The sequence below is a fragment of the Rhamphochromis sp. 'chilingali' genome (genome assembly GCF_963969265.1).
Source record: "Rhamphochromis sp. 'chilingali' genome assembly, chromosome: 19".
NCBI classification, from domain to species: domain Eukaryota; kingdom Metazoa; phylum Chordata; class Actinopteri; order Cichliformes; family Cichlidae; genus Rhamphochromis; species Rhamphochromis sp. 'chilingali'.
Window position 1 is genome coordinate 30,401,339 of NC_137946.1, and position 23,636 is coordinate 30,424,974.

At 40.0% G+C, this 23,636-nt stretch overlaps 1 long non-coding RNA gene across 2 annotated transcripts in view; it reads left to right on the top strand.

The window, feature by feature from the left end:
• LOC308386598 overlaps positions 1-12,981 on the top strand; it is a 28,734-nt gene extending 15,753 nt beyond the window's left edge. For both annotated transcript variants that reach the window (XR_013969820.1, XR_013969821.1), the window contains one exon: positions 1,757-12,981. This is a non-coding gene — a long non-coding RNA (uncharacterized lncRNA). The remainder of the gene's footprint in view (positions 1-1,756) is intronic.
• The last annotated feature ends 10,655 nt before the right edge of the window (positions 12,982-23,636 follow it).

Below are 23,636 nucleotides of genomic sequence, written 5' to 3' on the forward strand. Positions count from 1 at the left end.
CTCTCAGAAAAACAATTCTCATACCACGAGTTTGAACAGACAACTATTTCATCAGCGTGTGTACGTGTATGTCGTTTTAATTCCCCATCCAGAATTGGTAATGAAAAACCCTTTGATAGAACAGCAGTATTTTATGAGAGCAGGTTGCTATTTCTCAAAGTTGCTGGCATGCAGTCAATATGTACAAAGTCTGCTTTGGTGAAGTGGAACACTATTTCACATTAGCAAGACTTGTTTCACGCCCAATCATGAAATAGAATATAATGATGCCTTTTAAAGGAGCTATTTGTTATTATAATTTCCTAAATCTTAAAGTGAATCGATGAATTTTTTTTTCCTTACCTGTCCCAGTTCTAGTGCAGCTGTAGTTCAGATTATGATCCATTACAGCTGTACTATAATGGCCACAGCCAGCAATACTGAGGTATGCACTGCTGTTAGTGGGTGTTAGCCAGCGCTGGTGAAACTTTCTTTGAAGTGAATCTAACATGTCAGACACTTAACAAATAAACTCTCATACAAGGTGAAAATCTAATCAAACTGTTTATCAGAGGGAAAGTGAAATTTTTAGGATACGTGAGTCAAATTTTAGCTGGAATACTGTTAGCTTATAACCAGCTTTTGTTTAGCTGGCCTTAGCCCATGAGTTCTCACCTCCTCCTCGGCCACTGTATTTAAGATGCTTTACTCTTCACAAAGGTTATTGATTGCAGTTATAAAAAAAATAACATTATTATTATTTTTTTGTTGAATTTTAACCAGGTTAAAACCCAAAAAGTGCTCGGTCAGTTTCTTACAGTTTTAGTAAAACCTGATCAATCACTCTGACGATGATAGTCTGACATGGCCTAAGAGAAAATGGTGCAAATTTAACAATAGGTGGGTTTTTTCCCTTTTTTTCCACACAATATAAACAAAATGCTGCTGTTGTAAATTAAAGAAACACATTAGCACGGCTCCTTGGGCAGAAATCTGTAATGTTTACAAATACAGAAAGCTACAGGAAAATAATACCACACTTTAGCAGGACATAGGTGGTGACTTTGTCAACTTATTCAGACCTTTGGCTCTGAATAAATTAACAAACTCTCATGATGTGATCCATTCTTAAGGACAAACTACACTCATATTTATGCCCTCTTCCTTTCCAATTTTCACATTATGCAAAGCCATCCAGTGAGCCAGATTGGTTCTGGCCCCCCAAGCCCAGATATTTCCCCATTTTTAAGTCAAGCCAAAGATTGAAATGAATGATTTGTGCTTGCAATTGTAAGCTTCATTTATGCTCACAGGTCTGTGTTTGAATCCCCCTTTAACCTTTTAAATTTAACTTTTTGGGTTAATTGCAAATTGCGAAATACACAGAAAAAAAGGAGTTTATTTTTTAAAGAAGGTTTACATATTTTACTGTTTTATTTTTGTTATGTTCTTTTTAAAACAGAAAATGGTATATAATCTATCTAGTGAGTGGAAAATTGGCACAGCTGTGACCTGAAGCTGGAAAGACCGCCAGATTTAAGGTGCATGTGAGACCAGCTTATCAGCTCATGGATAGATAGCACTTGTCTTGGGGGGATTAGGGTGAAACCTTATGGCCCTACAGAACAGTATGCCAGGACTTGTAATAAAACACATCAGATTCAATCACCCCACAGCTGGAGGACACATTGTTTCGTCTTGACTACCTTCCATCGAGTTATTGATTCCCCAGCAGCACCTTGTGATACTTATTAACCCTGTGGATTGTCTCTTGCAGAAAAGGGGAAAATGCTGGAATTATCAAAGAAGAGGACCAGAGGTATGAAGAGAGGGGAAGCAAAGAGACGCAGTGAAGCATAAAACCTGTGTCACAATTGGATTTCCGGAAAAAATGTCAAATTATCTCAGAGCGTGGCATACAAATATGACAAATTTAAAGTTACTCATGTCTGACAAATTATGTTCAGTTACAATGACTGTACTTCTGTATCATCATTTGACAAAACATCAAATTCTGCTTTCCAGATAAATTCTAAAAACCGAAGGAACCAGAAAATTACATCTTCAAACATGGCCAGAATATCATGCCCGGTTTATTGTGGGGAGGATGTGTGTGTGTGTGTGCACACGTGCACTTATGGGGTGAGGGGGTTTAGCGTGACCACCAAAGCTAAAAATGAGTCCACTGATGTTTCTTTGAGGCCCTTTGGATAAAGCCTTCAGCCCAGTTGCTTACATTAATTTGCATGTTCTGTCACAGTAGAGCCAGATGGCGAAGGGAGACCAGTTTGAACTTTCAATGAGAAAATCACAAATTCTGTGGCCTTGCTCCCGCATATAGTGAGTCCTTGAACATCTGCGAGTGCAACCCAACTGCTAACTACCAAGTCACAGCTTGTGAGTGAAATGTGACACTGAACTCAGTATGTCTCCATCTTACATCTGTAACTTCTTTGAAGACGACACACTAGGGGCAAAAAACAAGTTTGTTTATTTTCATATGATGGAAAATTTTAAGATTTGGGGTTAGCCACATTGATAATTGTTATCTACTGGGCATTTATTGAAATTAATCTCTGTGTGTATAAGGTATCAATTAGAAAATGTTATGATGCAAACTATTATATGACAACAAAAAACACAAATTAAAAAGAAAAACGTGATTTCCATAGCCATTTACTCAAACAAGTTTGCCTTCAGACACTGGATCAGAAATCTTTACATCAGTAATGTTAGATTATAATATTATTTTATGCCATGTTATACCCCTAATTAAAGATTGTGAATTATTATGTAGTTTTAGTTTGCATTATTCTCCTGAATTAGAAGAAGCTGATAACTATTGCATTAGTTAAACTGATTTGCATTACATTAAACTGCTGACTTGTTGTGAATGAATGATATTGTTTTATGATGCATTATACTGCTGAGTTATAAGAAATCTAATTTGTCTGAGTAGAAGAGAACAGAGTGTGCTGGAGTTTTCTGCCCCATTTCAGCAGGAGCAGATAAACAGGGAGCCAAGGTCGTAGCTTAGGCGCTGTGTGAGAGAAAGCATGTGAATGTTTAGGCTTTGTATGATAAGGTGGAGGCACCAGAGGCTATAAAAGTTTGAGCAATGCTCCACCATTTTGAGATTTTGAGGCTGTCTGCATCAGTGTCCATCTCCCACGTGTGTGATCATTAAATCATCGTTTGACTCAACCCGACCGGACCAGTGTTGTTATTGTGGTTTTTCTCTTGTCTCCATCCCCAATATTTTGAACCTTAACATTTTGGGGGCTCGTCCTGTGGTATTGGGGTGGAATTTAAAAGTTTGGACGGTCCGAGGTTGTCGAACGGACAGGCATGAGCCAGTGGTCTGATTTGAGTGGACAAAAGCCGGCTTATCTAAAGGTAAGGCACTACCTGTTGAATTATTTCCAAAATGTGCCAAATTGGATATGACTAAATTAAAGTCTACTCACTGAAATCACTGGTAGAGTGTCTGTTTTGATTTTGATGAGAATCACCGTGTGTTATGCAGTTAAAGTTGCTTAAGAGTATTTAATGAAGTTGAAGAAATATGAAACTGTTCCCAGAAGTAACAGAGAATGTTGGGTTTGAGTCCCTGGATATTGAGCTGAAGGCTCAGGTAGTTTGGTAGGGAAATTAGGACAGAAACTGTTCCCAGAAGTAACAGAGACTGGTTAATAGTTTTACAAATTAGGTCAGAAACTGTTCCCAGAAGTAACAGAGACTGTTTAATTGGTCGTAAAAAAGTTATCTTTCTTCGGTGAGACCCGTTATTTTAAATTTGTCGAAATTGTATAGGCGCTCTTTAGAAGTTAGGTCAGAAACTGTTCCCAGAAGTAACAGATACTGTTTGATTGACTACAAAAAAGTTGGACTTTCTTCGGTGAGACCCGTTATTTTAAATTTGTCGAAATTTGTTAGGTGCTGAATCTGTCAGGCCTGTCAGTGATTGTAAATACAAGACGTCTTTTGTAATATAAAATAATAGAGTTTTGCCTGAGCTTGGTGTGAGACTCTGTGTGACGTGCAGCTGCAGCGCTGCGAGCTATTTTTAGACGGTGTGTGAACATGCAAATGAGCGGTGACACGCACAGAGGACTTTTGTTGCTGTTTAGCGTGTTTTTGAGTTTTATAATTTTGATTTGCAAACAATGATACATGCCTGTAATTAAAACGCTGATTTTGCTGATTATGATACTACAAATAAGGTTTTGAATGACTAGGGTGTGAATGAGGTTGGGTTTTAAAGCTGAAACTCAGAGAGGAGTGTGTTGGGAGACTGGCATGTAGTCTGCAGTGCAAAGGTGGGCGTCTTGCCTGCTAGTCTATTTAACAGTGATGAAAATGATATTAAATAAATCTCTCAGTGTGTTGATACAGGTGGCTACGGGGCTGGACCAACTGCCCCCACAAGCACAGCGGCCGAAGCAAAATTATAGTAATGGAAACCAAACTCAGCAAAAATCAGCAGCTGTGGAAAAGACAGCAGCTAGCAGAGAATTAAAGGAGAAGTTAAGAGAAGTTTTTACACATAAAATTGCGGCCAACAGACTTGTGGAGGTTGGGAAGGCGCCTGGAGCATCACAACAAAAAGGTGAAATAAAAACACACACAAGCAGAGAAATGTGAGAGAGAGGCACGTGCTAGAGAAATGCCTCGTTTGAGAAAAAACGTTAAATTAGCCCATGTACAAACGCACATACACGCAATGAAGAAACAGCTTACACCCATGAACATGTGAAGATTTTCCAGCAACTTTAAAGCAGTGAAGCTTAACATACACCCGCCGTTACACAATAAAGTTTATCCACTACTAACAAATAAACCCTCTGGGTTGCAGGACAACAACTTAACTTCAAAAAAAAAAAAAAAAAAAAATCACAACCAGTGATAACACGACAAATTTAGTGGTTAATAAAAGTCAAATTGTGACATGTTTTCTTCTGATTGATTAATACAAGTGATTACTGAATGAAAGAAAATTCCATTTTTGTGCTTTAAACATGATCTTAAGAATTTTAACATGTACCTGTGTTGTCCTGTCAGCTTGGTGGGTTATGAGAGGATTATATGGTGAGAAAAAACAAAAAAAGGGGGAGAGAAGGCTGACACAGGGCCTGGTCCCGTTGTTTTTCCCCTCTCTGAGTAACACAGCCAATACAACATGATTTTCCTGTTCGTTTGTTTTTGTTTTTGTTTTGTTTTGTTTTTTCTCTTTATGCTTGATTACAGGCTGCTTTGTCGGCCCGGAAAAGCCGAGGCTGACCCTGGACTCCTGCTCTCCCCTCTACCATCGTTGCTCTCTCCTTTACCATCTTCGATGTGACTCTGACCAAATGCTAAAGCAGCTGGACCCACAACAACTTGAAACTGTCAACAGTGCTGCAGGAAAACGATCTCAGGCAGCAGAGACGGAGAGAGTTAAATCCAAGGCCCGTTTCACTACACGGGGAGATTTCCGTCAGCGTCTTTTCTTTCTGAGAAGACTGAGAAAGGCCCGGCTCCCACCACCGATTCTGACCACCTTATATAAAGGAACTATTGAGAGCATCCTGAGCAGCTATATCACTGTCTGGTTCGGGAACAGCACCATGCCGGACAGACAAGCTCTACAGAGGGTTGTGCAATCAGCTGAGCGCACCATTCGCTCCGAGCACCCTGACCTGCACTCAATCTACAGCAGGCGGTGCTGGACCAAGACCAGGAAGATCGTGAAAGACCTCAGCCATCCCAACAACAGACTGTTCTCTCTGTTGCTGTGTACGTGACAAATAAACATCTGGATTTGGAAAACGAGGCACTCGCAAAGTCACCAGCATTGTGCCTGATCGGACACACCCCTCTCACACACTCTTCACACTCTTGCCATATGGAAAAAGACAGCTTCAGCTGACAGAGCTGTGATGAGACGCCCATTAAGCCCAGATGAAAAGTGAGGCCGAGCAAAACCATGCTGACCTTAACCACTCTGCATTAAAACTGTGCAGGACAGTGACGGACCAACAATGACCATCGGGCAGCAAAAAGGGCGTGCCAGAGACAGGAGGAGTAACTGAGGTCAGGAGGCACCTCAGAATGGACAAAACACCAGGAGAAAATAAGCTGAAGGCACAGGTGTCGGGGCTCGGCCAGGAGCTGACCTCTGAGAAGAGCCGAACAGCAGAGCCGCAAAAGGACGTGGAGCAAAGCAAGGAAAACATCGATGTACTTCAATCTGAAGTGGACGGAAAAGATTGTGAGGTTTCTGCCCCTCAGTAAGAACTCAAGACATCAGAGCAGAAACTGAGCATGGCTCAAGAGGAGCTGGCTGATAATGGAACCCATCAGACTTGCAGTCCCAGACGCTGGACGTGAAATCAGGCCGGAGCATCCTGGAGCTAGATGAGCAGTGTGATTTGTCCGGTCTGCTATGGAGCAAACGTTAGGGGGATGGCTTCCTGTCGCCTCTGCCGTCCTCTGATCGTTCAGCGTCCTGGGCTGCCCAGCTCCGGACTGAACGCTCGGGCCGAGACACCCAAACAACCATGGACTCCATTCCCCTGGAATGGGACCACGACTACGACCTGAGCCGTGGGCTTGAAAGTGCAAGCAGGGATCCCAGAGAGCCTTGAGGCCTGTGTTAAACTAACAGAACAAAGATTGAGGTCTTCCACTGGGGAGGTGGAAGCTGCAGACTCTCCTATACACCTTCTGGATGTCAGCCGTTCCACCTGCAAACAAACGGACAGCAGTCGCACTTCTGCAAGCAACAAACGGACATCCAGACAATTGAGCTGCGTATCAAAACCCTGAAGGAAGACCGAAGCAAAAGGGTCAAGTTAAGGAGGAGCGAAATAAGGAGAAGATGCTGGACACTGGAGAAAAGGACTGCCTCAATTGGGGCCAGAACCAGTATGGACAGAACTCTGAGCAGCAGCACCAATGGATGCAAACAGACTGAAAAGGAGGAGGGCAGGACCCAGGGCACGCTTCAGGCCGTGGTTTACCCAGAACACCAGAACAGGAAAGTGATGAACACAAACACCCACACAAACACACACATCTACATGCATTGACTCAGAATGAAGAGAAACACATACGAACATATGCACTCGTTGATTGAGTGAGAAATGACACACACACCCGCAAAAAATCAAAATGCTAATTCAATTCACTGAGAAGTGATCCACACACACACACATCTACAAGCTTGTGCAATAAAGAGTGATACACACACACACGCTGATGCAACGAAGAATGCTTTACTAACAAATGCTGCACACAAACATCCGAATATGGAGTCGGGTACAACAATAAGAAGCCATTGATTGTTTATGGGTTAAATGCATTTCATGCCACACAGAGGGCATCTGTGTAGATTTAGGGGACACGGTTTAAAGTAGTTTGGTTGTGAAAACAATGTCTGTGCGTGATGTCTGTTTATGGCTTGAGGCCTCCACTGAATTGTGTACTGTGCTTCACACACCCTGATAAGGAGCAGTGGTACAGAGTGAAAATGATGAGTGAATGATGTGAGTTTTATTTCGGAGAGAATATCAAAAGGTTGTGTTGATTTGACTCAGTTGTTTAAGTTTCCGCCAAAGCAAAACATTTGTGTGTAACCAGTGTCTACTATTGAATCAAGTCAATCCAACATGTCTTTGTCAGTGAAAAAAAAGGAGTTACGGTGCCTGTAGGCCTACACAATACAGTGTGTGAAGTTTTGGTTGATCTTTGGGTTTTGTTTGACACTAGGTTGATTCTATCAGTGAGGTTTGGATTGTTCTCTTTCTCTAAGAGAGAGAAAGATGGTTTGAACTTTGGACATGTTTGCAATAGGCCCCAGTATCTGTAATTATATGAGTGTTTTATTGTTTACGTTTGTTTTTGCTTTTGTTACAGTGCACTGAGATAAGAACATCTGAGAGGTGTGATCCACCGGTGGTGATATTTTGGTATTTTGTGAGTTCCTGATTTAACAAATCAGCTCTTTAATCCAGGCCTGAGAGATTGAACTTTAAAGCGCTATAAAATATTCTTATTGAAAACAGTCGCAAAGTATTTTTTCTCCATGATTATAATGAGCTTGGGAGAAAATTCACTTATATGGGACACTGATCCTGAAGCCTAAAAGGATTGCAGCGAGTCAATCCAGTCCAAAGAAGGAAAAACAAACAAGGAGCTGTTTCCTTTAAAATGATGACGTCATCTTGCTGGTGATGGAGCCTCGAATAGGTTGCGCGTGAGACACCATTATCAGCAATATCTGGTATGAATGTGTGTGAATGTATGCATGTGACTGGACTGTGACGGACTGACGACTAAAAGTTTTAACTGACTTGGTACTGAGACAAAAACGGTGCTGACTTTAGGATTATTAAATGTCCACAGACAATTCACCCAGCCTGTAAAAGAAGGGTGGATGTTTTGTTTTGCTTTGTTTTGTCTGCAAGAACAGAAGAATGACAGAGACTAAAGAGCTGTAGCTTCACAGCAGTGTGAACTGCAGACTGAACCCTTTGGTTGCTAATTTTGAGCTACTGATGTTTGCATTAAGGAAATTGTGTTTTAGTAGCTGTGTTTTAATTAAGGTATTACATTATATTGTTGGGAATATTAAATGCTAAAGTGAAGAAAAGGTTTGATCCCACTCATGACTGAGCATGTTATTATTAACCATAGTGGGTCACTATAGAGAGTCAATTAATTTTAGAAAAAAACAAACAAACAAAAAACCCTCCACCGAGGTCTATGAATAATAGGGGAATGATAGACAGCCACACTCGAAATGGAGATATGTAATGATAAACACTGGTCCCCGTCTTTTGGGCGCTTTCTTGAAGTAGTCAACATTTTAAAAGTAAGATAAAATAACAGGGGCATGTGCTGAGGGGTGGTGCTGCACAAGAACAAGAGTAAAATAAAGAAAATATTGTTTTTAGTTTTGAGAAGTGCAAATTAAAATGTACCATTACACTCAGAGGATCAATATGAAGCTTGATATTTGTTAATTTTGAATGAAGTACATGACTGGTGACTGTTCTGTCCTGAGCTTTTGTTTTTACAGCACCCGCTTGATCACACCAACAGTTTCTCGCCACCGAAGAGGGGTACTTGCAAAAAATAAAGAACGGGGAGGAATATCATCAAAACTGGAAAAAGGTAATCCCCAAAGGGGGTGATAACGCCATAACTTTCACTATGGTCAAATTCTCAAAGTTTGACCCTCAAAAATTCTTCAAACATTTAGACACAAAGTGGAGATTTAGATAAATATAATGTCGTAAACCACATAAGCATGAAGTATTTGATTCAATAAGATGGTGAAAAAACAAGCAGCAAAAGGTTGATCATGTTAATGGTGTTTATTCAAGGGTGCAGAGGAGATTATTATTATTAAAGACAACAAATGAAATAACGAAAAGTAGAAGTGGAAAGAATTTGCGTTAACGGTAATAAAATCAAAACAAAAAGGAATACTAACTAAAACTGTACTGAATGTTCACAAAACTAACTAAAATTAACTGGATTTATAGCAAAATGTGTTTGGTTGCATTGATGTGTGCGTGCCCTGCTGTAGTGAAATTAAGGTAGTACGTTAGTCGAGTCGTCTGTGTTGCTGCTCCGTCCACGCGCAGAATCAGGTCAGGAAAAGTCGGGAGACAGCGCCAGAATAGAATTGAGGATGATTTTAATATGACTGTTTTGTAGACATAACAAGAGTCTTGTAGTGGAGAGGGACGTAATGTCCTCCTGAGACCCAGAGAATAAGAAAAAACAGGGAGAAAATATTTTCGTTTTTTCTTTTTTTTCTTTTTTCTTTTAAATGAATCAAGTGTTATTAAAATAACAATCTCATAAGATGAAGATCAGGGACCAACCCAGAAGTCACTGACACTTCACTAGCTGTAAACTATTGGTTCAGGAATAAGTGATGGCACTGAACTTTCTACTTCACAAAAGTCAATTTATTTAGGAAATCTGAGGAAGTACTGATTTTATTTGGAGACACAAAGGAACATTTGGCACTTCCCTCATCTTACATCTGTTTCATTGTTGCACCCAATCATTCTACAACTGAAATGCCTTGGACTGCTAACCATTTCAGGCAAGTGGAGTGAACTATATTTTGCTAGACTCTCATCAGATTGGGGCTTCCCTTTATTGATCTTTGGAGAGAAGTCTTCATTACTGGTATTATTCAGGTCTTGTTCATATGTTTGTCCCAGGTTTCTCAGCCAAGAGGAGCTTAAACTCCAGATACTGTGAGTTCCTTTCACACATTGAGATCACTGATAACTTTCAGCAACGACGTGATCTTGTAGAAACAATTAGGTGTTATGGATTCAACTATAATTGCGACTCTTATTTTTTACTTTATTGGAAAACATTCCTGCATTTTACCCATATTTTATTTTTAACTCAAAATCAAAATTCCAGATTCTACTACATGTTGGTTTTGCACCAGATAGGACGACAGATTTCAGGTGGCCCTGTGTCTTTCTCTATTACATCTGCCACTGCATCTCGATAATCTTTGTGTGGCTTTTAGTGGGTCCTGACCCTCTCATATTTTGAAAAATCTATGTTTGAATCTCCCTTAATAATTCTGTTAAGAATTCTCTCCGCCTTTGTCAAAAGTTGGGTATTAGGAAAAAGTGAAATAAATATAAATATAAAGTCCCAATGTGTAGAGCACACATTAATAAATTAGTCATGTTCCCTGTGAAAGTAAATGAGCCTAATTCTTAAAGACCCCTGAAATTATTTACTAGATGTTTATTTTTTGAATAAAATAAAAATCTGAGTTTAACAAAACATTTTAATTGTAAATATCAAGCTTACCTTTCTTTCTTCCATAAAATGTGCTGGTGGGCACGCCAGCCATTTTGAAAAGGTGGGAAAAACAATTGGCAAGGCCACACCCCCACACATGTGACATAATTTTAAAGGTACTGTTGTCCTCTCTAAGAAACATCAGGACTTAGAGGAGTGGCAAGTAGAGTAGGAGAGCTACAAGCAAAAACTAAATGTGTACTACAGTGCGCAAAAAATAAATTACTGGGTCATCAGGGGGTCTTGAGGGACATTTATAAAACAAAAAATCCCACAAACCTTAAAAGTGCACTTGAAAAGCTCACACAAGAAGGTTAACCTAGCTTACCTAGAAGACCTCATCAGGGGGAGCACACTCCCCCTCTTTGAAGAGCTCACCCACTTAACTCGCATTCCAAGAAAATAGCTAACCCCAGATAAGGCAGCGTGATGTATCCCGAGATAACAGGACTGGGACATCTAAATAAAGGTGTGAAACAATCGCATGGAAAAGGTTATCAATTGACTTCAACCAAAATTAGGACCACTCGGTGCGGCAAGAGTTAATAGTCTCAATACCCAAAGATAACCAGAAGAGCATGATTGATATGATGGAACTGGGATTTTGTTACACTTAATTTTTGTAAAACACAAATAAAATTAAACTGAAACTAAGGATTTTCAGAAAATAAAAAATAAAACCTAATGAAAATGGCAAAACGTTTAAAACCCTGGTGCAGAGATTGGCAAATCTGACCAGGAAACGTTATAAAATGGATTGTCAGGACAGTCAGCGTTAAAGCCACTTTTGACAGTCCATACTAGGATGGCATTGGACATCTTCGGGGCGGAGGAGGGTTGGTGTGACCAAGGTGTGGTTTGGCTTGTTGTATGTATATTTGAGATCATATGGCCATGGATGGACCAGTTACCAGGGCATGGAAGGAGGACAGACTCATTAAAGGAGGAGAAGGAATTTCCTGGGATTGGAGATCCTCTGGGTGAGTGGTTGATTAAAAGCATGCATAAAATAGAAGTTATCTGTTGTTATTGATTGGTAATAGATTGATAATTGGCCACATTTACAGCTGTATTGACTTGTTGTGGACGTAGTCGACTTCAGGTTTAAACACTCTAATTAACAGGTTGAAAATAGTGACATTAAAGGAAGAGTATGCAGCACCACCCTGTCAGACGCCAGTGATGGTGGAGCTCACTGATGAATCAGGTGAGCTGGATTCATGGCTGATTCAAAACTAAGATCCCCCTGCTGTGGTCAGTAAGGGGAGAAAAGGGGGAAATAAAATCAAGAATAAAAGAGGCATTTATAAACGTTTAGGTGTCAAGTGAAACGGGACAAAAGGGGGTGTTATACTGTTATTTTCAATGTCAGCATTATTATTGTATGAGAATCATGCAACAAACATTGCATCGATGATCATTTATTGAAGCTTTTGACCTTATACTAACATCTGTGTTCCTGTGATTGTTATAACCTCTGATGAATCTTCTATTTACAGGTGTTAGGATAATGATATACTTTTTCATTGCAGGTGTAACCATGATCATTTTCATACATATTGCAACTTGTTGCTCATTGTGGAGTTGTGCTCAAATTATTAAGGGTTAAAAGCTACAGTCAGCGCGAATGTCTGACTGATCTATTGAGGGGAAAGGCTTCGAGCATAGAAGGCCGCACGCGCTTACAAAACACTGATATCATGTTATTCTTTGTGATCTTTTCTTAAATTATGTCTTTAAAGTTAGTTTAAATAGTGGCAGTTAATTAAACGAGATTTATTAAAATATTAAATACCTGAGTCAGAACGTTACACGCGGATCACCTTAAGAGTCTGGGAAACTTTGTAGCTGCCTAACTTTTTTTTTGAATGTTCTAGCTCCGTTGATTTGACACATTGGAATGTGTCAAAAAAGGGGGGGAAGGTTGAGCTTTAACATCAAACAAGGATTATTTGAACATTTTATAACTTCATTTGTGTCTTTAATACCTTAGGAATGGTAAAGCTTAAGCTAATAGCGGTCCGAGAAGACGGACCTTTTAGAGAATCAGTGAAAAAGCATAAACTATCACTTTCATGTTTAATCATTACTCATTGAAATGAACTGAATAGCGCTTAGAAGATTTGTTAATTTTTTGTCTTTTGTTAAAAAGAGGGGTTTCAATAATTTTCAGACACACCTTTATATACAGCAGTTGTGTTTTTATTAGCAAACACCTATATGTGCATGGGTAGTCTTTATCTTTAAACCTTGGGGTCTCTACAAGAGGTCTGTGAGCTTGAGAATCCTGTGTAGTATCCATCTGCATGTTGTTCCCGGGATCTGCTGGACCTACTCGCCCGGTTTTGGGTTACTGCTCATGGCGACCACTGCTGTGATAGCAATGTCTTCCTGATGTTTCTATGACTTGCTATAGCTACATCTATCACTACGGCCGTCTTCCTCTGGTTGTCCACCACTATGTCCAGTTGGTTAGCCAGCACTGGTTTATCTGTCTGTATCTGGAGGTCCAGGTTTGTCCAGCCACCGTTAGGATTTCTCAATGTCAGCGACTTCTTCAGTCTGCTACTGGTATAAACCCTGCAGGGAATTTCAGCATTAAGTACAGAATTTCATTTGCCTACCTAAAGTAGTGCTCTTGTGTAAGTAATACAATAAAATTAAATTAAATCATGAAAATATTTGACAATTTGGACAGCTTTTGAGATTTACAGGTCAGGGCTATCTCCTACCAAATCAAATCAAATACTGTGCAGCCCCACGCACGCGGCGATCCGCGCTAACTCGCTAACAGAGATTTGAGTTCAGATCAGATTTAATGTGGTTATGGCATTAACGTCATTTTAATGAGATTAACACTGACAGCACTAGTATATATGTATGTCAGCTGATTAATATTGTGCAAAAATGGCATTTATGTACAATATGGAGTGCATAAAGTTTCAAACTTTCGATAATTGACAGTGAAGTGTCTGTGAAGTGTTAGTGTTAGTGTTAGTGGTCAGTGTTCAGCAGACTGATGGCCTGATGGAAAAAGCTGTCCCTCAGTCTGCTGGTTCGGGACCAGATACTGCAGTATCTCTGCCTGACGGAAGTAGTTTTAACCAGTACCAGTATGGTCTCCCCTTAAATCTCTTGAGTCACATGCTCATGAGCTTTATTTAGAGGCTTGATGTCTGAGGTAAGGAAGCCTGACTAACTTCATATAATATCTCTTTTAAAACAGAAAATGCAGCTAAAAAGCAGCTTCTTCTCTGCATTGATTAGAACCACTGCAGATGTTTCATGAATATCATGTCGAAATCTCATCCCGCTTGTTGCAGACCCTTAAGCGAGAAGATACCATGTGGTCTGGCTTGGGAAAGTTCTGCATTTCTCCAGGAGAAACTTGAAAACAATGTACTTTTAACTAAGAATTATAAATGTGTGAGCAGAGTAGACAAAATCTTGGATGTGCAAAATTAGAATTCATTCAACATTGTCATTTGCATCTCCAGAAATATAGCAAATCAAAACTAGAAAGGTAGCAGTCCATTTTACATTTTAACATTCAATTCCAAAGCTGTTTAAACAGCTTCCAGTCTTAGAGGGCTTTCCAAAACCTTTTGATACCACACTGAAAGGATTTGCTCCCATTAAGTCACAAGAGCAATAGTGTTAGACTACTGATGTAGGAAGAGTAAGGCCCGTCTAACAGTCAGTTCTTCCCAAAGGTGTTCATCACACGGCTTTGCACATGGGAACTTTGCAGCATTGTCATGTTCGAGCATATTCATATCATAAATACTTGTGATTTTCCAGCTGTCCAGTATTTCACATTCAGAGGCTCAGAACAGCACTCCGCTGAGAAGAAGAAAAAAACCCCTCATCATTTCAAAATGTAAAATCAAACTCGGTCTGAGAAAATGTGCTTTCTGAGTCCATTTGACTGTACGGCACACATGCTGTACATCAGACACTCGAGACTAAAAGCCTTGTTACGCTTGTGTGTGAGCACTGATTCATGCCTGCAGACTGTGAATGCATTCCCACTAATGAGAGCACACTCCAAAGGGATTCTTCAAAGGCCTGCCTGAGCCTAAAGAGCCTCCTCTTGTAATTCACCTGCACAAACTGAGTTCTGTTCCTCTGAGTGCTCTGCTTTTCGAACGAGACATGTTTGCCTCAGTGCATAGCCAGTGGTAATCAGCGATGTGAAAAGGTGCATAGAAAGCCAAAGAAAACTGTGATTTCCTGCCAGAAATGAAAGGAAATTTTATATCACAAATGTCTTTAGGAAATACAACGTGGGGGATAAATTTTTACCAGCCATGAAAGCAAATGCTAACATTTTTACCTTGTGCCTCTGTCTGTTTCTGTACATGTGAGTCATCGGGGGAAAATCCAACGGTTCTAGCAGGAACAATCGGCAAAGATGCAGTCTTAAAAAAAAAAGCAGAGACGTGTAGTTTGAAGATAGGTGTAGTCAGACCAAACGGAAACCTCATACGCTGAAAGTGCCAAAACTGCAGTTCCCCCATTCCCCACATAAAGATCAATACTGTTTAGTACATCTTGATGCATGCTCAATCATCCAGGTAAGTAAATCATCAGCTGCTTATCCCAGCTGGAATTTTGTCAAAGCTGTGAAGGCACTTGAAGAAACCTCCAGCCGTTCCAGGAGAGAAGGACAACTGCTGCCTAAGCGAAAACCCATAGTGATCCCATATGTGTCAGGAGTATCGGAATTTTTTCTAAACCACCGAGTCTCTGTGGCCTTTAAACCCCAAAACACGCTGCAACAAAAACTGGTCCACCCTAAGGATCAGGTCCCCCGACACAAACAGACTAATATAGTGTACGCTGTAAAGTGCCAGGAGGATTGCCAGAATTTAAACATCGGGGAAACCAAACAACCTCTGGCAAAGCGGATGGCACAACACAGAAGAGCTACCTCGTCAGGCCAGGACTCTGCAGTCTATTTACATCTAAAGGCCAGTGGACACTCTTTCAATGATGAGGATGTACACATCTTGGACAGGGAAGAGCGCTGGTTTGAGGGCAGAGTCAAGGAGGCCATTTACGTGAAAAGGAAAAGACCATCTCTGAATCGAGAAGGGGGTCTTAGGGTACATGATGTGATTGCAGCCATTCCCCAACTCTCTGTGAATGGTACTCATGGCCATTGATCAGTGGCTTTGATCAGTGGTTGTTGATCAATGGTTATGAGAATTTCCATATTAATGATTAAGGAACTGACCTCCCAGCCCAGTGTTCCTCAGTGGTGCTGGTTTCAGTCATTATGCAAATGTACTGTTTAGAAGATTGGGGAAACCTGCAGTCAGCTGAGACTGAAGAAGTCACCTGGATGAGTGACGAAACGTTTCTCCCTCTGAAAATGCTACGTCCAGATGAACAGAATCAAACTTTGGGGACTGTTTAGTACATACACGTTGTTTCTCTCTGTAGCTTTTACCCATTTATTATAACGATAGATGGTCATCTGACTAAACTGGACCATGTTTGCGGTTTTTCTAGTCTTTTTCAATTCAATTACCGGCAAATGACACAGCCTGCTGTGCCAGTAATTGCAGTAGCACCCGTCCAATAAGTCACTGCTCCAGTTTTGGTTTGTGCAATGGTGACATCACAGTGGCTGTTTTGTATTTTCCTCCTCCTTCTTCTTAAGATAAGATAAGATAAGATAAGATAACCTTTATTAGTCCCACACGTGGGAAATTTGTTTTGTCACAGCAGGAAGTGGACAGTGCAAAAGTTATGAGGCAAAAATTAGAATACAATAAGAATAAATACAGTACACAACTGTACAGAATAGAATAAAATAAAATACTATATACAGTAGAATAAAATAAAATAAATATACAATAAGATAAAAATAGAATACAAATACAAATACTATATACAACTGAGTAAAAATACAACGATGACAGAAAGGATTATTGCACTTAGTATTATTGCATATGTATGGATGTGTGTGCTTGATCAGTTAAAGTCTTTATTATGGAGTCTGACAGCAGTGGGGAGGAAAGACCTGCGAAATCTCTCCGTCCCACACCGTGGGTGCCGCAGTCTCCCACTGAAGGAGCTGCTCAGTGCTGTCACAGTCTGCTGCATGGGGTGGGAGATGTTGTCCATCAGGGATGACAGCTTAGCCGCCGTTCTCCTGTCACTCACCACCTCCACTGGGTCCAGAGGGCATCCTAGAACAGAGCTGGCCCTTCGGATCACCCTGTTCAGTCTCTTCCTGTCCCCAGCAGAGATGCTGCCGCCCCAGCAGACCAGACTTACTACTTAGTACTAAAACTGCTTTTGTGCTAGCTTCTGCTATGCCCAACAATGTGCCTCTTTCAGGTGTTCACTAAAAGCCCTTGACACCTAAATATGTTTCCACAGCATAAAGTTTGGACTAAAGCGATGTGAGGAAGCAAGATGAATTGGTGAAGCACATTTTTCCATGGTAACTGGGAAAGAATTCGTGCTCTTATTGTTGTTGTATACCAGTATAAGCATGAAATACGTTTCCTCTCTTTTTGAACATACAGGCTGCTAACTCCTGTCATCTGTGCCAAGTAAACTTTAATTTATTATATAATGATGATGCTCATTACAGCTTACCCCAACATGTTTAAGATAACATACACAGAGCTTAAAGGGTAGGCAAATTCAGCAACAAACAGTCAACCACAAAAAGATAAATGAAGTTGCTCTCAGGTTTCTCTCTGCCTCTCTGAAGCACACATAAACACACACTCCTTTGGTGTGTTTGATGTGCGCTCTATAATCCTCTTCAGTAATAGGAAGGAGCTGTTTTGTGCCACAGGGAAAAGCCATCATGTAGAACAGCTGCTCTGAGCTCAGGCTGATCAAATTATTACCTGGCTAATCTGACCCGCTTGCTGCTTTGTAGTTTACCAGCTACTCGGCATAAACAAATCCCAGGAAAACAACCTCTGCTCCCGGAGTGCCCCGTCAGAAGTTTTGATGCCATTTTGGCATAAAGCTTCTTCACCTGCATTTGGATAATCAATCAAGCATGTGGAGGTCCCTTAGTCACGTCCTCAGGCTGAGCTTCATGAATGATATTTAGTTTAGTATTTTTCTAACCTCCAGCAAACCAAAACAGCTGATAGAGAAGCTGCAGTAGCAGGGTTATTATACTGTTTTCCCCATTGGTCAAAAAGGAAATATGTTTTTGTTCTTATTTTCATCTCTCTCTCTCTATTTAGATGAATCGATAGATAATAGATATTCCTCTAACAAGAGCTAAGCTAGTTTAAGAGTGTAAGATAAAGACCGTATCCTAATTAAATTAATACAGGGCTTTGATGCAAGTTCATCAGCTGGCAGAAAAAACAAGTTTTCTCTCCATCCACCCCCCTTTCAGCCAGCTTACTGATTGGCTGCTCCTCAGAATAGTTTAACAGCATGTAGGTGAGGATTTTCTGCTTACCATAAAAGCTGCGTTCCTGAGATAGTAACATTTTTGCAATTTTTCTCTTGCCCAGTTTTGAAGCGTCTGTGTGAAATGTAGCATCGGTTTCCTATTCTTAGCTGACAGCAGCGTCACCCGATGCGGTCTTCTGCTGCTGCAGCCCATCTGCCTCAAGTTTTGACATGTTGTGCATTCAAAGATGCTCTTCTGCATGTTGCTCGCTGGATATTATCTCTTTTTCAGACCATTGTCTGTAAACCCTAGAAATGGATGTATGGGAAAATCCCAGGAAATCAGCACATCTCAGCAGGAGATCGTGTTTTTGGAACCAGCACTTTGGGGTTTGGACTTTTAATTCTTTATTAAACGCTCCTTTAGCTTCTTAGTTTGTTTATTCTTGACCCTTTTTGGGGGGCTTTAGTAGGAGTTTTGGTTTTAGTAAGTGGGTTTCAGTTAGTATGTTGCTTAGGGATTAGTTTGTATTAGTTTTTCTTTATGTTGTTTTTTTCTTAAACGTCCCTTCTGTGTCAAGTCTGTGTGTTTGTGTCACTGTCTCAGTGTTTGTTATTTGCTGTTTTATTTTGCTAGTCTCATCTTGTGTGCATTGTTTTTAGTTTTGGTTCCCCTTGTTTCATTTGTTAGATTCTGTTCACCTCTGTCTTGTTTTCCCCAGCTGTGTCCTCTCCTCTTAATTACCTTACGTGTGTTACTATAGCCCTTAGTTTTTCCCAGCACAAATAACGTCATGTTCAAAATCACTTGAATCCCTCTCCACCCCAAATTCTAACACTCTGAGCCTCAGCAAGTTGTCATGAGCATTGTCTTCTTAGATATGTGTTAAACATGCATACTTAATAAAGTGGCTGGTGAGTGTGTATGATAGAAAATAAGGAAAACCATGAGAGGTCCACTTCAGATCAACTTAATTATGGTGTTAACAGAATTCTGACTTCTTTCTCCTGCCCTCTTATTGTTATGTTGCGCAGTAGCCTTCCCTAAAATCTAGGACTTGATTCTGTCATCATACTTCTCCTTCTGCTAAAGATGAAACACAGCATGGTGTAGTTTACACATGCACGCACGCACACACAAAAACAATCAAAAGAATTGAATTAACTGCACCTAATACGCATTTCTCCAACAATAACATTGCAGTGAGGTGGAGGGTTTCCATTGCTGCTGATCAAACTCAGATTTTTGTCTTTCGTGTTTCTGTTTGCTTGCTTGATTGTGAGGTTTTTTTGGGGGGGGTTTTACCCATCACAGCTATGCATTTCCAATGAATGGTGGTGTGATTGAAGCAAGACATCTTGTGAGCACAGTGGGTAGTCGGCTGCATTTGTCTAGAACTGACAACACTTGTGTTTTTCATTTGTCAAGGCCATAGTGGCACAGGCAGGAAAATGTGGAGTAAATAACTTTGGCTCTCAAAAGACAATTGGAAATCCTGTCATCACAAACTCTGTCTTTGTTGATTCAGTGCAGAGACACCTGACAAAAATATGCAGCCTGTGGTTCATGCCTGTGTGGAATCCTCAAGTCTTTGCTATGCTCAGCCATTTATTTATTTATTTATTTATTTATTTATTGCCTGTCCCATTTGGTTCTTTTGCCATCAAAATTGTTGTCTAAAGGCAAAGAAAGATGCCCAATGGATTTACTTTACCAAATGGACCATCCCAGCCTTGCACTATTGGTCTATTTGATTCACCTTTGCTTTTATTGTTTATTTTATTTTCATTTGCTGAACACGGGACAGACTTGACTGGGGAAAAGAAAAGGGAGAAAGAAAGAAAGAAAGAAAGAAAGAAAGAAAGAAAGAAAGAAAGAAAGAAAGAAAGAAAGAAAGAAAGAAAGAAAAACAGCGGGGAAGAGGGACGGTGATAAAGGGCAAAAACCAACAAAACAAACAGACAGAAAATACATATATCAATCAGCTGGATCACCTGTTGAGAAAGAAAAAAGAGAAAACAAGCAAAGAAAAAGAGAGCAATATAATAAACAACATCATCACGATGATTTATGTGAATATAACAGTAAATACTAAATATTAAATATTATTGTGCAGCACGTAAGATTGACAGCGCACAGTGTGCTTTGCGGTAGCAGCCAAAAAGGGTGTAGTTTGTGTGTGTGAGCACCCATGTGTACACCTGTGAGCATGAGCGCGGTTGTATTTAAAAGGTTCCTTCATGTAATGATCTGCTAGAGGGTGTGGGCGGGCCACAGCCCCGTCCTCCAGGGCATGAAGCAGGTATGGAGGAGATCAAGGCTCCAGACATCCAGAGGCCCCAAGAGCAAAGGAGACCAAGGAAGACCAACGGATACATGCTCAGCCATTTCTTCTTTCTCAGTATACATTAGTGGTATTTCTCTGTATGCCTGTAAAGACTGTATTTTCAGCTCTTCCAAATCAGCAAGCAGATTCTTTTCTACTCTAAATATATCAAATGATAGTCCTGCTTACAGCTGCAGGCTTCTGTTCTACTAAAGCTGATGCTGCTAAAATAAACATGTTTAATAATGCAACTACAAAATAATGCTGGAAAGTTTTATCTAACAAAGTCAGAGTAAAGAGCCTAATCAAGACTTTATAATCTCGGTGTTATGGTCTGCTTTATGGCTGTGTCAACTTACCTTGGCAATTAGTGACATCAGCTCAGGGACATCAAAAACAGTGTCGCTTGAGATTAATGATCTCAGGAATGTTTTTCCCAGCTGGGAGCTGACTGCAGGAGGCTGTAGTCACTGCAACCAGTGGACAACTTGACAGCAGCTCTTCCGAGTGAGGGAGTATTCATTTGTTTAATCCATCTGGGAGGCTCTGCTGATTGGAAATTACTACCTAGGGATCCTAAGATTTTCATTAAGTCTGCAATAAACGCGTCACTGTTTCTCTATAGTTTCATCTTATTTTTGACATCATTGGGTAATTTGACACTACTCAGATTGACATCTGGTGTTTCCAGCAGGTGCATCTGGCATCTCCATCATAGTGTTTAAATTGCTTACACCCTGGATGTGCATGGTGATGTCAGTCAGTCCTCACAAGAGTGCTCAGAAGTAATTTTCCAATTTTCTTTGTGCTTATGCCATTGCACAGTATGTTCCCAGGACATCACAGGCTTGTTTTTGGGTAGATATTAAGTGTTTAGTTTGTCCGTGCTTAAATATTGCCCATGTTGAAGTGTAGTGGTGGTGAGACTAAAACTTTAACTTTAAACATCTGCTGGAGCAAAGATGCACTTTGGCATTGTTTCAATTTGACGTGTACCTTTGTTTTTGTAATCTCACACTGGTACTGAATGCTGCCACCTAGTCGAAGACACGAGTCACATGACCCTGTCAGTTTTTAAGTACAATAGACACTCATCCAGGTCTCATCAAGAAATGTGAACCACCATTGCTTTGCCACCACCAATATTTACTTTTTTTTTTTTTTATCCGTGTGAGTTTTCATTAGACCCTACCATTTTAGCAACCCCTTGACTTTTAAGGAGGACGAAAGCATTCTGACACATTTTATTGACACAGTATTCCTTTTTGATCTTCTCCTAAACAGAGTTATGGTTATGATTGACACCTCACAGGAATAAAATATTGTTACTTTCCTTGTTCTATTATAACTTTGTCTTTATCTACATCTGAGATCTGCCCCCTTTTTTCCAATTAATTCTTTGTGTGTTAGAGACTGGCTTTGATGTTTGATAGCAAACTAGAAAAAAAAAAAGAGTCCTCATAAATTACTGCAGGGAAAACAGGAAGGAGATGGAATTATTCACAATATGAATACAGAAATGAAAAAATGATGAAAATTGAACTTTTTTCAATTTATTAAAATATCTAACAGTTTATAGGACTAGCTGAAATTGCTGATGTGAATCATGTGAAATTAAAGATTTCCTTTTCATGATAAATGTCATCTGGTTAAATGGAATTAGTATGGAAAACACAACTTGTGAGCTTCTTGTTACAAACCCTCTGCGCCTCCACCTTTGTTGCTCTGAAGCATCTGTCTCTGGACCATTTGGAATAACTCTGAGCTCAACAGTGACTTTTTCTTTCAAAATCAACAACACATCCAAGGTGGCCCTGCATTATGGCAACAAATTTAAATCGAAAGTGTTCAGAGTAGAAATGAAGAAATTGTGTTCCTGGAGGGCTACAGCACCAACCAACCTCATTCGCTACAAATTACAGCAGATGTTCTGGTTATTTTGTGTCTTTCATTTTGTCCAGTTTTGGAAGTGTCAGAGAGAAGGAAAGCTGAACATATAATTTAAAGTTGGTTTGGAAAACTGTGGACTGCAAGCAAAACTCAGAAGCAGAAACAGGCCAGGCTGCTATGCCATCAACTTGTCACCTTGCATCAAGTCCGATATTTGTCTACCGTTTTACTCCCAGGTTTAAAAAAAAAAAAAAAAAAAAAAGAAAAAAAAAAGAAAATCTAGTTAGTGCTCAGTTCTCTTTTAAAATATCTTTGTCACTTTATATTTGGAAACTTGAGATACTTGCAGTAAAATGTTACACACAGGAATGTTTTTTTTTTTGCATGTTTGTTTGTACCACTGTAACACTGACCTGTGAATCATGCAAGCACTAAAAAGGCACCCAAATTTAGGGACAAACAATTGTTATTTATACAAAACACACTACTTACTTACCACGTGTTTCATTATTCACTTTCTTACCAGCAGGCCGTCACAAACATAATGTATTCCCATCTGATTTCAAAATGCCAGTTTCATTACAGTAAAATCATTTTTTTTTTTTTTTTTTTTGGAATTCCTAAAGAGCGATTAACTGAAATCTGTCATCTGTCAGCATGGTGTTAAGGAATCGAAAGACCTGGACCTAAAATTTGCTTCTGATCATTCAGATGATTTATCTACTGCTCACCAAATCTTCATCAGAAATGGTCTCAGTGAAGTGTGGCTATCAAACTAAGCCAACCAAAAGGCTGATTTATCAACGCCTTTTGGTTGGCTGGGCTAAAAATCAGTGGCACAGGTCCTATGAAGTGATGAATCCAACCTTCATATTTCTGTTTCAAATCATCATGTAAGGAAGAGGTCAGGAGAGAGGCTCTGTCATGGCTTTGGTTTGCTTTTCAGCCCTTGCTAGTGGTCAAAAGTTATGAACTTATGAACAGAGAAAAATACTCTAATATTTTGATCAACCGTGCAATACAACCTGGAAAGTATCTGACTGGCAAGAGCTACGTTTGTCAGCATGACAATGATCCCAAATGCTGTAAAAGCATACTTGATTAGGAAAACGCACAATGGAACACCATCTGTCATGGATTGGCTTCAAAGCAATGTGGGATCATCGTGACACAGAATGGAGCAAAAGCCAGACTTCCAAAGAAGAGGTTTGAAAAATGTCTCAAGAA